This window comes from Octopus bimaculoides, chromosome 3 (assembly GCF_046866305.1).
Source record: "Octopus bimaculoides isolate indiv1 chromosome 3, ASM4686630v1, whole genome shotgun sequence".
In the NCBI taxonomy this organism is placed as follows: domain Eukaryota; kingdom Metazoa; phylum Mollusca; class Cephalopoda; order Octopoda; family Octopodidae; genus Octopus; species Octopus bimaculoides.
In genome coordinates, this window is record NC_142930.1 from 99,494,062 (window position 1) to 99,514,061 (window position 20,000).

The 20,000-nt window shown below is 36.2% G+C and overlaps 1 long non-coding RNA gene across 1 annotated transcript in view; it reads right to left on the minus strand.

Annotated features, from left to right (window-relative positions):
* Positions 1-20,000, minus strand: part of LOC149136638 (uncharacterized) — a 205,240-nt gene that overhangs the window by 144,647 nt on the left and 40,593 nt on the right. The window lies entirely within an intron of this gene.

Consider the following 20,000-nt stretch of genomic DNA (forward strand, 5'->3'; position numbering starts at 1 on the left):
ATACATATATACATATATATACATATACATATATATACATATACATATATATACATATACATATATATACATATATATATACATATATATATATATATATATATATATATATATATATATATATATATATATATATATATATATATATATATATATATATATAGGCGCAGGAGTGACTGTGTGGTAAGGAGCTTGCTTACCAACCACATGGTTCCGGGTTCAGTCCCACTGCGCGGCACTTTGGGCAAGCGTCTTCTACTATAGCCTCGGGCCGACCAAAGCCTTGTGAGTGGATTTGGTAGACGGAAACTGAAAGAAGCCCGTCGTATATATGTATGTATATATATATATGTATGTGTGTTTGTGTGTCTGTATTTGTCCCCCCACCATCGCTTGACAACCGATGGTGGTGTGTTTACCTCCCCGTAACTTATCGGTTCGTCAAAAAGAGACCGATAGAATAAGTACTAGTCTTACAAAGAATAAGTCCTGGGGTCGATTTCCTCGACTAAAGGCGGTGCTCCTGCATGGCCGCAGTCAAATGACTGAAACAAGTAAAAGAGTATATACACACACACACACACACACACACACATATATGTACACATATATATGTATACATATATATATACATATATATATATATATATACACACACACACAATATATATATATATATATATATATATATATATATATATATATATATATATATATATATGTATATATATATATATTTGTTGTGTTGTTGTTGCGACCCCCTTCGGTCATGAATGACCATGGGATTGCACCTAGAAAGTTACCCTCCGAGGCAAAAGTCTGGGCAATGTTGTTTATAGAAAACGAGCAGTTGCCCAGCCTCCCCTCTCCACGCCAGCGATATTGGGAAAGGCAAAGGCCGATACAACTTGGCACCAATGGCGTCGCAGCTCATTTATTAACGTTCAAGCGGCTGAGCACTCCACAGACACGTGTACCCTTAATGTAATTCTCGGGACACAGAGTTTGACAAAGCTGGCTCTTTGAAATACAGGTACAGCAGAAACAGGAAGACAGATTGAGAGAAAGCAGTGGGGAGAGAGTACAGCAGGGTTCACCACCACCCCCTACCGGAGCCTAGTGGAGCTTTAGGTGTTTTCGCTCAAGACACACTCACAATGCCCGGACTGGGAACCGAAACCGCCATCCTACGACTCCAAGTCCGCTCCCCTAACCACTGGGCCATTGCGCCTCCACACACACACACACACACACACACACACACATATATACATAATTATATGTACATATATATATATATATATGTATGTATATATATATATATATATATATATATATATATATATATATATATATATATATATATATATATATATATATATATATTAGGTATAATTATACTAATGTGTCCATCTGTTATAATTTAATTAAATTCTATGTCTTTGTGGAGCTGAGGATTGCTCTGCATTTTAAATTGATGCAATGATTGCATTGTTCAATTAAATGGAGTTGCATGAAACGATCGTACTGCATTACCTCTGGATATCCTTGTTGCTTATTTTGACATATATATATATATATATATATATATATATATATATATACACGAACACATACATGTATGAAGTATATGTTTGTATATTATGTGTGTGTGTGTGTGTGTGCGTGTGTGTGTGTGCAGATAGTTAAGCAGGAGTGGAAGAGTGGAGTGAGAAAGAGTTAAAGAGAGAGTGGGTGAGAAAAAGAGAGAATGAGAGATAGCGAGAGGGAGACAGAGACAGAGACAGAGAAATGAGCATCTCATTTGTACATAATTCCCAACAGGGTGCTGTGAGATGGGTGTGGAAAGTTACATAAATCGGTATGCAGGGGCGGTAAAGTGACTAAGGAAGGCAGAGTGATAATATTTTGTATATTACAGTAATAAGGTTAGTATTACTGTTGTAAATAGTAATAAAAGAATATTTAGTTGTACTAATTTGTCATCACTTTATGTACATGTGTGTGTTTATGTGAATTAGTATATGAGCTATTTAGGAGTGTTTGAGTGTGCATATGAGTTAAAGCGTGTCTCTGAGTATGCTGTTGTTAGTATGTATGTCATTATTCAGATTGATTTCAAGATTTCTTAGCAATAGAGAAAGAGCCTGTTTCTAACATTAGATCCAAGGCTCCTTCATTGGAATTTCAACATCAACTGGGTATTTTTGTATGTATGTATGTATGTATGTATGTCATTATTCAGTTTCATTTCAAGATTTCTTACCAATAGAGAAAGAGCCGCTTTCTAACCTAGACTCAAAGTTTGTTCATTGGAATTTTCGATTTCTAAATAAAGGTACAGTTACTAACCTTCTTTCTATGTTCTACAAATGTTGCTTGTTGGTGTAGTTGCTTCCCCGTAAAATGATTTAATTCTGGATGCAGATCGTCTCAATATGATTTCAATCGTTTAATAGCGGAGTTTTGTTTCGCTTTTACGTAACAGTTAAAAAGATCATTATTCAACCCATAACTCCAAGAGAAACGAATTTTGTAGCTAACGGTTTCTTCTATAACTACAGGGACCAAAACAAACAAAAACGATGAGAAAGAACACTATGAGTAGACCGAGTATCGTTCGAAAAGGTTAAACGGTTCCGATGGGTAGTAATTTAATCTAACCACCGAGTTTGATGTGGCATCTACACTGGTGCGATCCAGCCTTTGAAAAATTAACTACACTGATTACTAACGAAATACTTATGGAGCAGCGATTACTAACGGAGCATCGATGAGCATTGATGTTTCGAGTGGATTAGAACTCACACTAAATTTTGGTTTATGACCCCCTTTCGACGTTGCATTACATGAGATGTAGCTTCTCAAAGACTGCGTTTGACAAACATTGTCATTGATGCCCATTTTGTTCTTTTCCGTCCTCTGTAGTACCACCATTCCTCAGTTATTATAGCCAGGAATATTACCAACTTGTCAGTTACAAAATAGGGACGAATAATAGGCTTTTAACCATAAATCTTGTACAACAGACCATACAAATCCGACGTTTTTTCCCATCCATCAACTACCTGTTACAAATCTTTATATTATCTGCTATTACTCGTTTCTTACTACTCTCCAGTTTTTCTGTCACGAGCCACAGTAAGCCGTAAAGGTCGTCTCTAAAGGTCTGTTGATGTTTTCACCAGAAGTCAGTTTGTTGGTGGTTTTAGAATAAGCTTTTCAAAGCTCCCACTTTTTGTTTTTATTTTGTTCTTGTTTTGTTTTATGTAATTCTTAATCTCATTACCGTCTTTTGTACAATAGGGAAGTTGAAGAGGAGTGGTTTTGTGTCTTTGGCAGTTTGTGTCACTGCTGTTGCTACTGTTGTTCGTGTTGTAATGGCTGTTTTTTTTGTTTTGTTGTTTCTGATATTTTTGCGATGGTTTTTTTTGGGGGGGGATTGCATCTTTAACTGTTGCTTTTGATGCTGATACGGTAATGGGTTTAGCTGTTGTTGCTGCTGCTGCTGAGCTGTTGTTGTTGTTGTTGCCCACGGGCATATGGTGTAGTGGTTAAGACAATTTCGCGTTATAGATGGATCTGATATTCACTACTTCAACATATTCTTTCACCACTGCTTCCACATGCTCCAGACACCTCAAACAGTGATCTTGGATGTTTGCCACTTCATATTAACAAGATCTTTGGATCTTTGATCAACTAAGCTCTGATCTTGCACCTTGATTCACTCGGCCTGTTTTCTAACAAACATTACTGTCTCCATTGCTCATCTTCCAACGTATTTTAAATAATTGTGATGACGCATGTTGCCCTTGATATATTGAAGGCATTTGATAGGATTTAGCATCCTAGTTTCCTTCTCAAACTTAAGTTATACGAGGGGTACTGAAAAGTTCCTGGATTTAAGGGCATTCCGAAAGGCCTTGTTGGAGGTCCAACCTTCCGAGTTTTTACAGCGCTTAGAAAAACTTAAGAGCATATATACACTTTGTTTTTCTCAAAGGTACACGAGCAAAAGAACTGGTTCACGTAACTTCAGGGCATATCCACACATCGACAGGTCAGTGTGACAGGTGTATAAGGGATCGGTTTCCTTCCGAGTCTTCTATGTCTCAATCACAAGACCGTTTTGTGGTATTTGACCCTTAACTGGCACCATTGAAAGTACTATCTCTATGGGCCAAGGTGTCGATGGCTTTTTTCAGCGATCAAGTAAGAAGGATCACGATGGGTCAGTTGCCGAAGGCAGGATTTTCTGCTTTACAAGTTACTAATAACTGGCTTCTGATTATCAGATCACTGACTGATATGACCTCTATTAATTTTGTCTGTAGGTTCTAATTGCTAATAAGTCACCCTTTTAATTTATATATATATATATAAAACCTTATAGCTTTCTCACACTTTCTTCTGTATTTTGCTTTAGCCCTATAGTTTTTTTGCGTGCGTGTGTATGGGTGCGAGGTTGTTGAGTGCGTGTGTGTAGAGGTGTATATGCGAGTATGTATATGTAGATATATGTATAGTTTTTGGCGAGTATATGGGTGAGCATGTGTGTGTTTCAAGCGAGGGTAGTTTAGTATATACATATACGAATTGGTACGCTTACGCGAACACAATAGACTTTTTTACTGCCTTACCTTTACCCCCTCCCCTTACTTAGCGGTCTATAGCTCTTTTGTCTTAATAACGGTCAACCACACAGTAATTTCCCTTTGTTTAACGGTCATTTTTCACAGGAGTTTTCAATGGCCGGATAACTGAAGAGATGTTGGCGTGGGTTCCCACCCCGGCATCCGAAACTCGAAGTTTTATCATGGCTACCGAATAAGTGTGACATATTTTTACAGATATATATATATATATATATATATATATATATATATATATATATATATATATATATATATATATATATGCGAAAGGCCACTGAAAAGTTCCTGCAGTACACTATATATTCGTGTGTGTGAATGTGTGTGTATGCGTGTGTGTCTGTGTGTGTGCGCGTGTATGTGTGCGCGCGTGTGTGTGTATGCGTGCATATATGTATATGTGTGTATGAGTGAATATATATATATATATACATATATATATATATATATATATATATATATATACACAATACAAACATACATACATGCATGCATGCATGCATACATACACACATACATTTTATCATGAGAGAACATCAAAAAAAATTTGAGAATCAGGATTTATGATGATATTTGTGATTACTGTGCATAAAGGATTGTATACTTAAGAGAGTGTGTTTAATAAATGTGTATTCAGGAGTGTCTGTAAAATGCAACACATCAAAAACAGAATAAAATACGTCTTCAATTAGAAACACTAATTGCTAATGATATAATATGCCTGTATACACACTCTTCTACCTCCTTACACACAATGAGAGAGCATAGAATTTAAACAACTAGGAAAATCATCAATAATAATAATAATAATAAAAACACAAGTAACAGCGCCATTAATAACGATAAAAGAAAGAAAAACAATAACAGTACCGACAACAACAGTAGCAGCTATGTTGGCAAGCAAATGAGAGAACCTCTAAATAGTGGCTGGATCTGCTAAAATTATAGCCGAAGTCTTCCTTAAATCAAACGCTATCGTATTATAGTGTTGCTTGATTGCATAACAGTTTAGTTGGATCTATTTCAAAACGGGGGCGCCAGTTTTCATTTATGTTTTATGTAGTGTTTTTGGTACGGAAAGACTTTCAAACTTCGTATACTTATCTATTTTGTGTTATAGAACAGAAAAAAATTTTTGTATTCGAATTTATTTCATGTAAAAAATTGTCTTATTTCGATAATTTCTACTAATCACTGACGTCTATTCAGTTGAAAACAGTTAGTGCTGTAACGGTGTATATCGTATTAATCCCCTAACCCTAACCCTAACCAGACTGTTAACCCTAACCCTAACCCTAAAACTAACCCTAACTCTAGAATCCGAACTCTAAAATTATTACACACATAGATACGCACAGCGTAATTTATTATATAAACAATATATGCGTATAAATTACGATTAAACCGGATGAAATATGTCACAGGGAATAACATTTTTATGACCGCCCAGGAGTAACTCTATTCAGCTGAATAGACGTCAGTGATTGGTTGAAATTACAGAAATACGACAACTTTAACATGGAATAACTTGCGATGTACGTTTTTTTGTTAAGAAGACTAAGAGTAAAAGATGTTTTATATGACACATTCTACCAGTGTCCCAAGTTTCAAAGTGTTTCGTTAGTGTTTCGTTAAGAAAATACTGGTGCCCCCGTTTTGAAATAGATCCGTTTAGTTATTTGATTGCCTTGTTAGATCAGGATCTCCAAATAAAATGTCCAGGTCAGATATTTGCTTGGTTAATTACATGGTCGCTTGGGTATATAACAGACTGGTTATACAGTTACTTATTTACATCTTTCCGTTTTATACAGTCGTTTTGGTTAAATGTTTGCGCGGTTACACTGTAGCTCCATTACACAGTAACTTGGTTATACATTGACTGGTGTTACGTTGTGTCAATATTAAGGAGCTGGTAGAACCGTTAGCACGCTGGGGAAAATGCTTAGCGTTTTCATCTGTCTGCACGTTCTGGATTCAAATTCCGCCGAGATCAACTTTGCTTTTCATCCTTTCGGAGATCGATAAATTAAGTACCAGTTGAACACTGGGGTCGATGTAATCGACTAGCACCCTCCCCCAAAATTCCTGACCTTAAGCCAAAACTTGAAACCAATATTAAAAAGCAGTGGGGAAAATGTTTAGCGGAATTTCTTCCTACTTTAAGCACTAAGTTCAAATGCCACCGGGGTCGACTTTGCCTTTCATTCTTTCGGGGCCGATAAAATAAGTACAAGCTGGAATACTGAGGTTGATGTAATCAACTTATCCCCTTACCCAAAATTGCTGGCCTTGTGACAAAAATTGAAATTAATATTAAAGGCGGCGAGCTGTGACTTCGAGAAGCACATCTGCAAATTCCAGTTCTCCAAAGTGCATTTGTAGATGTTATGATTTATATGGAGATAACTGGAGAATATTGTTAAATGCTTGAAAAGGTTACTTGTAGAAAAATTTCATATTAAAACAGAAAACTGGAACATTTATGATACTATTTATTCTGTACTAGTGGAGGCGCAATGGCCCAGTGGTTAGGGCAGCGGACTCGTGGTCATAGGATCACGGTTTCGATTCCCAGATCGGGCGTTGTGAGTGTTTATTGAGCGAAAACACCAAAAGCTCCACGAGGCCCCGGCAGGGGATGGTGGGGAACCCTGCTGTACTCTTTCACCACAACTTTCTCTCACTATTTCTTCCTGTTTCTGTTGTACCTGTATTTCAAAGAGCCAGCCTTGTCACACTGTGTCACGCTGAATATCCCCGAGAACTACGTTAAGGGTACACGTGTCTGTGGAGTGATCAGCCACTTGCACGTTAATTTCACGAGTAGGCTGTTCCGTTGATCGGATCAACTGGAACCCTCAACGTCGTAAGCGACGGAGTGCCAACTACAGCTACTATTCCGTCGTTGCCGGATAGTTTTTACAATAGAATGTCTTGTATAAATTTTTGTTTATTCAATGTCAGACCAAGCCTTCCCTGACAAATGGGCCCCTTGATCAGGACAGATTTGTGCAATTTTTCGCAATAGAACTTCATTGAGGATTTTTTTTTTCTTTTTAAATTATTTACATGTCTGTTCGACCGTTTCAAATGACTTTATTCATTAAGATTTATTAAAATTTCAGAAGCTCTTACAACTTTGGTCGTCGTAATGCTTTGCTTTCGTATGTTTAATAAAAATTCCTCCTCGTAATGATTTTGCTTTCATTTTGTGATAGACAGCTATCATGCATAAAATGCGAACTTCCAAATCCTGTTTTCTGATTAGGTAAAATTGATTAAACTTTAAACCTCAGTAACATGTTTCTGAAATTTTTCTGGAACGAGTAAATAACAAAATCGCATTTAACGTGGAAAATTATTCTAATATATCAAATTTGAAAATGTTGACGTAATTTTAAAATTTCACAATATATGACAGCAACAAGGAAGGCCCGACAAAGGTAGAGAGACAGATAGTTATATGCCGTCACACACACATACACAAACACACACACGCACACACAAACACACATTTACAAACGTACAAGTAACCACGAGTTTAAAATGGGGTATAGTAGACATGTGTATGTATGTACGTATATATGTATGTATATATATATGTGTGTGTGTGAATGTTTCTTTGTGATGGACAGCAGAAAAGCCTCCTTAAAGCTAGGTATTCCTCACGCCCACTTTTTCCCTTCCTCGGTGTTTTAAAAGTTATTTATGTGTATGTGCAAGTGTGTGTGTGTGTAGTATGTGCGTGTGTGCGTATGTGTGTGGTGTGTGTGTGTGTATGTATGCAGGTATCTATGTATTTACGAAAGTATATATGCAGCTTCGCGTGTATATCCATGAGTGACAGCTGTATTAATGTTATAACCCCACTGCCACTCTATATTTGTCGCTTGTACAACGCTGTTCGCATTTTCCCTGATATCAGCCACACTCACTATGTCACCACATTTTCCTCACATTAACACTCTTTGCACCCTTCTCATTTTATCAAATAATGACCCAACTCCCTATGGGATTCATTATAGATTTTTATTGAAATCCAATTAACCTATAATTGAACTGGATGTTAGTTTAACATGAATGCAAAGTTTCGTCAAGATTGGCTCGCTAGTGGAAGTATATATATATATATATATGTGTATATATATATATATATATATATATATATATATATATATATATATATATATATATATATATATATATGCATACATTCATATGTACACATTTATGTACGTACACATGCATATGCACATATACATACACATATATGCACATTTGCACATGCACACTTATATGCACACCTACATACATACAAAAATACATGTCATTTACATAGACACACATACTTATAGCTAAATTAGATATATATACACATATATATACAAATAGACATAACCCTTTGGATATGCGTGTGTACATATATATGTGTATGTGCGCGTGTATATATGCATCTTTGGATTACATACTTTTCTAGGGATGCATAAAATCATGCTTAGCTGCTTACATAGAGAACTGCATGTTATCAATAGCAGTCATTCAAAATTATTATTTTTCCATCCATCAATTTTCTTTCTTACTCTCGTCTGGCAAATCTTGCTTTTAAATGATGCAGAATCAGATGTTATCTTTAAAGTTAATATTGATAAGAAAGCAGTGTGGTGGAAACCTTTAACTGACAATTTATTACATTCGATTTTAATAAATTATATACTGAATTCATCTACGAAAATAGCATGTTTCTGATGGCGTCATAGTTACTAATATATCTATGTCTGACTGACTGCCTGCTTAACAGTTTGTCTGTACATATTTGTATATATCTACCTATGTATTTTTCTTAGCATGCATGTGTGTGATTCTACTCATACTCGAACAAGTATGTTATACAAGTGTGTTTTTACGCATGAATGTACGCGTGTATGTGTTCAAGTGTGTGTGTGTGTGTGTATGTGTGTGTGTGTGTGAATGTACATATGTATGTACTGAAAATAGACTATGTCTAGTTTTATCATTATGAAGTTTGTCGTATTTTGTAGTTTGTTTGCCACAGTGAGGTTCTCAAATCTTTCATCTATGTTTTTGTATCTCATTTGTTTTGTTTTATGTGGTCTAGTGTATTGAAATTACCGCAGAACGTGTAACATTTATAAGACCATTACAACAGTTAGAGTCGTGAAGTTTACATCAAGTTTGCAATGGTATTTATAGATTAAATTGGTCATTAGTAACTTATTTGAGCTTTCCTTTAAAGGTTTACTCTGTATATCACTAATCCAAACTAGATTCAAAAATATATACTCTCCAGAATTTCCAACAAAAGTAGACAATAAATGATGAAAACTTTACTCATTGTACAGCACAAACATAAAATAAAGTCACAGACAAAGTCTAGTTGTTCCAAACAAACATAAACACCGATGTCGTATAAAACTAATGATCGAAAGTTATACTACACACCAAACACATTGGCCCGTATACCAATAAACAGGTAGTTATACAGGTCAAGATCAGTTCAACCTAAAAATAATTCCAGATCATTCCTTGGTAAAAATGATAAAACTGGAACGCAGACGTATTTTCAATACATGCTTGAAGGAAATAGCATTTTCCATATATATATATATATATATATATATATATATATATATATATATATATATATATATATATATATATATATATATATATATATATATATATATATATATATATGTATGCATATATATGTATATATATATATATATGTGTATATATGGCGTATATATAGGTGAAGGAGAGACATGTATATACGTATGTATATATAAGTAGATATGTATCTGTGTATCTTTATATAGATTTATACACAGACACTCACACACACACACGCATATGTGTGCACATGTACACATGTATTTATACATATATACATCTCTGTCTGTCTCACTCTTTCTCTCTCCCCCCTTTTAATGCACATATATCATCGAAACAAACATATAGATATCAATACATCTCCATACACTCTTTGAGAACCTACTTCTTGATTACAAGTATTGACAGAAAAATTCATCTGTTTGAGGTTATCAGCCATCGATCATAAAGTTTACAATCATATACCTCAAACAGAAGTTCCTAATTTTAAGCGCGAATGTCATGTTGTATTGGGCTTCACTTCTTTTCTCTAGTTATAGCTAGCGAACAAGATTGATCGGGAAAAGCAGATCGCACCAACGAAACTAATTCTTCTTCTTCACAACCAATTCAACAGACTATAGGAAAACATGGAACATTGCAAGCAGACATTGATTTGACTGTTAATTTCATCTGCCGTCTTTCTATTAGTATTGTGCTTTCATTGCTGTATTCTCAGATCAATGCATACTATTTTAGTTATAACTTATCTTGGAGATACAGATATGTAAGTATCGAATATTGTGGTGCTACTATTAGGTGAATATTTAATTCATCAATCTTTAACTGCGACTTAAAGGTACATTATCCAAAATCAATGGTAGATGTCATCTAGCAATGGTTCGAGAAAAGACTAATAGTTTCTGTCAGAAACTAAAATAAGGAAATTTATAAATAATAAAACAGAATAAAACTCAGTTAACATACAAAATTTTAAGAATATTAACTAATGATCATATCCTCTATGGAGACATCCCACCACCGCCACCCGTATAAACTTGAAAGGTTTTATATATCAATGTAATTGAGCATCATCAATGCAGATTTCCAAAATGGCCTGGCTTTTTCAGTCAAAGAATTTAAGCTATGACTTTATATTTTCAACAGAGTTATCTTTTTATAAGCTCGCCAGAAAAACCGCAGAAGAGACAAGCACCATCAAATGATACTGAATTATATTAGTCAGTTTAATATTGCAGACTGGCTAAAAGAGACACATTGAAAACTCTTGTTTTTAAGAACTAAGTCATAAAGAACTAATGACCTACAATGACCTAAATGTTATGTACATAGAATACACAGGTTTGAATAAAATAAATTCTTCAAGAGCACATTAGTGACTGACAAGCAAGCGCAGGAGATGTTGGGTGTTCAATATTTTTATGGCTTTTAAAGGACGTTCAAAGATATGCAGTATGCATATCCTTCATATGTATTCTATATATCTTTGAATACCACAAGTGATTAACTGTAATAGTTACATCTCAAATAGATAATATTATTTTACAATAATCAAAGACATTCTAAACATGGCCATTCTGTCTGTATTACTTTATTGGGTGTGGTTTTTGTTTTTATAATAATGCTACAGGTGTTATTTCGGGGGTGTTTTGTCAATATATTTTAACCGATCGTGCGATCACGTGCAGGTTCTCTCTCATTAGTTCGGAACGAAATGAAATGAATAAGTAAGTTAGTCCATGTGGAATGAGTGTGTTGCATCGATTTACTCAGATAACACCTGAGCAACAACACTTAAATTATGGAAAACATTACACATTTAGTCTAAATAGAAATAATTTGTATGCAACACGTATAATCACAAGGATGTAACTCTACAAAGAGGTCGCATATAATTTACAAAGATATAGCGGCGGGCTGGCAGAATCGTTAGCACTGAGCGAAATACTTAGCGGTATTTCGTCTGTCGTTACGTTCTGAGTTCAAATTACGCCGAGGTTGACTTTGCCTTTCATCCTTTCGGGGTCGATTAAATAAGTACCAGTTACGCATTTGGGTCGACGTAATCGACTTAATCCCTTTGTCTGTCTTTGTTTAGCCCCCTGTGGGCAATAAAGACATACATATAATTTACAAAGTGAAGAACTGAATATGTCATGCACGTAGTTTGTTTATTTTTTCTTACCATTTCATGAGAGAAGGAAATGCAGCACGTATGACACGTTATATTTTTTTCAAAGATTTTAGGACAAATGAGAAATGCAACAAAGGGAACTCCAATAAAGGCACCCAAAGAGCAGGCAGAAGTGTTAAACTGGGTGACAGATTAAATTTATCATCTAAAAGCTCAGAAGACAGAACAAGTAGCACAAGGCATTTCATCTGACGCGCTAACAGTTCTAGCAATCCACTGCCCTGTATAAATTATTTTATTGACTAACGAAAGAAAAAACAGCAAAGCTGACATTAACGGAATTTGAACTCCGAGGGAAAAGACCTAGAACAAATTTTGCACCTGTCTAATGATTGCCAATTTACAACCTAAAACGGAAGTAATGAATACATTACATACCTAATTACAAAAGAAGCACCGAGTCAGATGTAGTATATAAATAATACTGGATATATAATAGTGTATATTTGACAGATGTAGTCATGATTGAAGTACTGAGCACACTACACAATAGCTCACCATTTCTTTTCTTGAGGTAATAATTTTCTACATCTTCTATATCTGTTTTGCAAATCTTCGCTCACTTCATATCTCAGACCATTGAACAACTTCTATATAACGGTAGAGTCTGATTGAAGAGGGAGTTCATTACTAGCAAGTCGATGAACCAGACAGAGGTTACTTCTTTAATGCCAAAGAAAGCAAACCCAGTAGAGAAGTAATACATAACATCTGAGAATGCTTTACTTTCATTAATAACTTTATTGTAACATCAATTAGTATAATGGCAGTTGATTGTTAGGATTAGTAAAAAACGTCGGGTAAAAAATACATTGCAGTGTTTAGATGCGTGTCTTAATGTTCGGATTTCATTCTTTCAGAGTCGATAAAATAAGTATCAAACAAATACTAAAATCGATTTTATCGACTGTTCTCTCTCCCAAAATGTCTAATCTTGCGCCTATCTTAGAGAACAATAATAAATTTAACATAGATCAGTAAAAGTTAGAACCGAGAAAAAAATTGTGGATTTAGACACGCTTTCTTACACTCTGGACTCAAATACCACCAGGGTTGAGTTTGCCTTTCATCAATATACTGTGCTACTACTCATGGAGAAACATTGATTTGATGATGCTACCGAAAGCACAATTTACAGGCAGTTATGCTGGCCTTATGCCAAGTAACAAATCTATATTAATTGTCCATTGATTTAACCAGTTGGTTTAAAGACCTGCTTCTTTCCATATTGCATTGTGTATATCAGGTGATTTCAGCCAATGTGCCGCAGCACATTTTATGTTTCGTATGGTTCACGGGTGTGCCGCAGGCTTCGAGGTGAGTTGGAAAATGGCAGGATTTTTCAATAGGCTGTTCCTTGGTTCATGTGTATTCATTTACTGAAAAATTTATTTCCTGTGATCATCTCTTCATCTCGATGCAAACTTTGCTTGACTGAAAGGGCAAGAATCCTAAAAGATTCTCTTGATACGAGTGCCTTCTTAAATTCAAAAAGTGAAATTTTCGGTCGGTACATGCTTGATAGAAAAATCGTGTTGGAAAACTGGGCTTCTCCACTTGCTAGCTAGTGAACAGAAAACAGACATAAACTGCCCCTTTTCGGACACAGCTCAAACTTTTCAAAAAGAAACAACTGCGTCTCTCCTAGAAGGAGTTCCGCTTCGGAAAAATTTTCTTTCAGTGTTGTTTTTCAACATTAAGCTAACGAAGACTGCATTTTTACCTCCATTACTACAGAGGTTATGTGTCTCCGTTCAGATCTGTTGAGTCACCAATATTGCTAAGTGCAATAATAGACGTGAAAGCAATGGTAACTTTCTGACCGGCCATAACCGATGACTACATTATGAGATATCATAAGCATATAAAAGTTTAGTGAATGTAACAGGTTTGTGTGTTAAATGCATTTTTCCTGATGTAATTGCTACATTCACACACAAACACACACACACACACACAGCACACCCACACTTTCACGTATACGCATACGCACACGCACAAACACACGACTTTTAAGAAATTTATTCTTTGTTTTAACTCTTTCTGCTCCTTACTCAGTGTGCCGTGGATGGAGAAAAATTGAAATTTGCTGGTTCACACTAAAACTTTCGATCAACAGATAATGTAAGGGTTATATGTCTTGCTTGAAATTTTAAACACTGAAGGAGGATGTTAATATCTACTAATTTCTTGGATAATACTAGTTTATTGAAGTCTTTTATCTCTCTATATTATATATATGATATTCTTTTGTATTAAAATAATGTGGTGAATTTCTCCTGGAAAGGAGTGAACTTTATTTTGTGACGTATCAGCAGCCCAATCGATATCATTCACAGCTTTAATTGACGAGTGAATAAATTGAACTAATTTCCATCAACCAATCAACGATTAGTATGTTATATATATATCAACATGATAGCCATTTTTTACATACATAGAAACAACAGTATTCTTTCTAAATATTCTGTCTCCAACAGAATAGACCTTCCTAGATACTCTACTACGAAAATAAAAGAATATAATCGTTGCAAAATGTAACGAATGCTTCTCTTCAACGCATATTATTACCCTGAGAACAGAATATTTCTAGCTTTTCAGCTTGTCTTGATAAAATACGTTGTAATGGAATCGTTATTGCACACATTGTTCAATTTCCTGCTAAAATAAGCTGGCAGTCCTGCCTTATTGATATTGCACACGCACCAGTTAACACACGCTAAAATTATACATATACGTATTCATACACGTATAAGAATAAAGCCATAGACATAGACACTCCACTAAGAAGCTCCAATGAACTATACACAAACAGAACATTGGTTTTTGGTTAATAGGGATTGCCTCATAAAAACTAACATTTCTCAGTGCCGAAATATAAAGTGTTTATTATTATCATTATCATCATCATCATCATTATGATTATGATTATTATTATTATTATTGAGTGAGAGAGCAATACATGCCATCAAAGTGACACTGGGGTAAAATATACGAGGCCCATTATACCCATCATGACTACCCGTCTGATAAGGGTACACCAGGCACATGCATCACAACCATATGTGCGCGACATGGTGATCTCGCATCAAGATAAACAGCGCATGACCTCGCAGGTGGGGCCCAGTTAGAATTTCCTTCAGGTCGAGTAGCCCATCCTGCTCAAAAGGTCCCTCAATAAGGTTTGTTTAAGGATGTTGAGCAAAACACCCATGTTTCCAAAGGTGAATTATTCAAACCCCAAAGAAAATCCTCTCAACACATGGCTATGATGCTCCCCCACTACTTCTGCTCATGATCAGAGATGCACATATCGTCAGTCACCAAGGGATGATGAAGGAAATTGAGTATTATCACTCATAATCCAGAAACGCGTCTACGATTAACTTCAGAATGGTTAGTTTTCATTGTTTTTTCTTCTTGTTTTTGCCTTTGTGAGTTACAAGTAATGCTATCTGTTGGAGTCTCAGCTTTTTTAGCTGCTATTTCTGAACTTCGCTTATTCTTTGTAAGCCCAGTACTTATTTTATCGGTTCCTTTTGCCGAATCGCTAGGTTACGGAGATGTAAACACACCAACATCGGTTGTTAAGCGATGGTGGTGGGGGACAAACACACACACACACACACACACACACACACACACACACACACACACACACACACACACACACGGTAAATGAAAGACGGAAAATGGAATATACGAGAATTTATTATTAATCACGACAATTGTTTCGACACATTTAGCATCGATCCCTCACGGGTGATACACTTAACAACTGCTTCAGGAGCATCCGGCATGATAAATAGACACAACGGGTGATAAATAGACACAACTTATTAAAATAATAGTTCCGCAATATATCTTCTCATTTCGTAGAAAGAAAAGTAGCAAAACGAAGGAAATATCTTCATTTACCTAGAAGATCAAAAATAAAATCACAGATGACAAAAAGAGAAACGAATACGTGACCCAGCGAGGAAAGCATTAAAAATAACCGTTAACAAATATGGATGTATAAACGCCCACACGCAAGCTGCATGGCGCGTGTGCACTTGCTCATACAAGCGTCCGCGAAAATGTAAGCATACGCACACATGTGGTTTGGTGCACTCACGATCACAAAGGGTGTTAAACAGCTACTTGGTGTTTATAAGAATGGGGAAGTTAAAACTAAATTTAATTCATCCATACCTTAAAGTAAATTATGTTAACAGTTACTTAAATTCATTCCCACTGCATTGTGTGAAAGACATCTCAAGAGTCTTTCAAAAATTCCATTAATGATCTTATCATTGGTCCGCCTTCAATGAAGTAAATCGACCCTAGGACTTATTCTTTGTAAGCCTAGTACTTATCCTATCGGTTTATTTTGCCGAACCGCTATGTTACGGGGACGTAACCACACCAATATCGTCGGTTGTCAAGCGCTGGTGAAGGGACTAGCTCAGACACACAAACATATACATATATATATATATATATACACGACGGGTTTCTTTCAGTTTCCGTCTACCAAATCCACTCACAAGGTTTTGGTTGGCCCGAGTCTATAGTAGAAGGCACTTGCCCAGGGGGCCACACAGTGGGACTGAATCCGGAAGCAAACTTCTTACCACACAGCCACTCGTGCGCCTATTAGAACAAGAAGCAAATAATAAGCATTTACCTGAGGACCACGCAAAATGTTAGAAGCAAGACTATCGAGTGGATATGATATTAGACGATTAGCTGATTGCTATAGGCTTCAAATCCACAACAGAGCGATTCCATTGCGTATTTGGGAAGAATATTTTGTTTTACATTGCTTCAGCTCATCTTCCTCTTGGTAGGAAAAGTATCACCAGATCAGCTGGGCATGTTGCCTGTGGTAGATACACGTCCTCTCCAGGATAAGTTACATTTCTCATGCACTTAAGACTATACAACTTTATTTCACGTATAGTAATACGTGCAATAAAGTTGAGACAATGTAATTCGAGGTAATGTTCCGCTAAATTCACATATGGTAGGCGTTCACACATGTAATAAAAGGTAAGTTGGAAAACTTGGGTTAACAAAGAATAATCATGCAGCTATTCTTGTTTCCTGGGATGTGTTTAAAATTTAAAAGTGGGGTAGCTGATTCGAATAATATAAGCCAATTGAAATTTTTGGTAAATAAAGACGATATAGAGTAATGTTTCAATCCTATAAAGTAGTGTATTTAGATTACACAATTACAAAACGTAACAGCAAATCAACGAAGGAACCTCTACGTGGTCTCTCGGTCTGTCATTGATACAACTGTCAGTTTTCTCTCAAGACTTGAACGCACTCTTCATACACATTTAACAGAATGACTACGACTGGAGCGCCTTCGGTCATACATCTTAATCAAAACTAATATATGCTAAAAACAACAGACATGGTAATTTGTATTGACACTAAGTACAAATGTTGTTGTTTCACCCCAGTCAAACCTGACTGAGTCACCTTATGATGAGAAGTTTTCCAGCATGACCATGCCGTTAGTTGTATGTAAGACCTACATTGTCCATTGTGTTCGCTTTGTGTAAGACTTTAAGCATGGCAGCTCTAATGACCCGACAAGTGAGAAAATTCACAATGAAATAACAAGAGTTGAAAGAGATTTGGTTAATATTTCTCATCGGTCACCTGACTGTTGAGAAGACCTCTTCGTTGGCGAGGAGGAAAAATATATTTTGAATCATATGCTCCGTTGCGGAAATATAGCTTAGGAACAGTTAAGAATGGCTGTTTAGTGGAAAGTGGGTTATACATCATTAGATGTATACCTGACTTTCCTATATAAAATTAAGAATTAACGGAACGCTGAACTCCAGACTATCAACAACAACAACATTTATTCATGGTGGTAAATATATATCTTTAGCTCTTGTTTGTTGAGACGTCTTCTGTGTGTGTTATATGGTGAATGTGACACGGTATGTAGATGTGAGCGAGCCGTCTAGCGTAAGTTCGAAAGATGGAGAGAGACAGCTAAACACGTCCTTGCTCAATCACTGGCCAGCAAGAAAGAGACAGAATGAAGCGGGAAAGCTTGGTTGTTGAATTGCACGTATGCGTGAGACTACGCATGCGCACAGCGTTACTACAGGGCTCCCTTGCCAGTGCGGAACGCACGATAATATAATTCTGTTGGAACGCCTGAGGCAGGATGGCCACTGAAAACCACCCACAAGATGTAGCACAAACACACACAAAGAAAAATGAAAGAAATGAAATGTACACTCGTGTGATACATGCATGCAATGTACAAATTGAAGGAATGAAAGAAAAACATGCAATATGGGCAGTAAATGCCACCTAGTAAAAAACAAATGAGACAATGAGAAAACAAATCGTGATGACTACTGTCCAGGAACTGGAATAACGGAATGTGAAAGTCTGAGTGTTTGTTTTTACTGAAAGGAAAGAAAATGTATGAGTGCACAAGTGTGTGTGTGTGAGAAAAAACACAGAACATATTAAAAGTGTCTGTAGAGACAAAAAACTATATATCCAGTTCGTATAAGAGTTACACAAGATTATAGTATGTCCATACGCAGGAAGTTGTGGTCCGTGAGCAGAGCTGTAGTTGAGCGTCGGATGCGAGTTGTGACCGGTTACCTGGTACGGAATATTCTATAAAAGTTACACAAGGAAATTTGGAATGTTAATACGCAGGAAGTCGTGGTCAGTGAGCAGAGCTATAGTTGAGCGTCGGATGCTAGTTGAGACCTGTTACCTGGTATTAAATATCCAAGTCGGCTAGCTCTGACTGTTGTGCGTGAGTGGATAAATTCCACTCCACAGTGAAGATAAAACCGAGTGTGTTGATCTGGTGTGTCCCTGGTGGTGGGGTTGTTGGCGCACGACATTGTGGTAGACAGTACATTGATAGAGAAGACGTCGGTGCAGGAACTGTAATATAGCTGTGTTCTGTATGTGTGGTGGTAATGGTGTTGACGGTGGTAATGGTGTTGACGGTGGTAATGATGTCCAGTTTTACAGTGACGACAAGGAGAAATGGTGACGAATGGAAAAACAGAGGACTCCTTTTATTTAAACGTGTCACACGGTCGAACACAAAATAATATATCAAAGATGATATACATGATATGTTATACTACGATAACATATGGCCAGAAAAGGGAGACGATAGAAAATGATAAACACAACCGTATAAAATGAATAACAAGAGATATTTAGTGTGGCATAAAAGATGTATGTGTATGTGAGAGTGTGAATGCGACATATAAGAACATAATAAAAGACAGGCCGTCTATATGTATGTGAGATATTTACAGCAGATAGAAAGTCAGTACAGGTGAGATTTTTAAACCAAGTTCTTGAGTACACAATTGTCTGTTTATTATCGTGGTGAAGCTAAGTCACCTAACAGAATCAAAGAGAGAGATTTGCCGCGGTGGTTTAGTTTGGTGTACATAGTAAGTCGTGTTGACTATGGTTGGAGATGTTGGTGGTCATCGTTGCTTGGTAGTTCAGTCTCC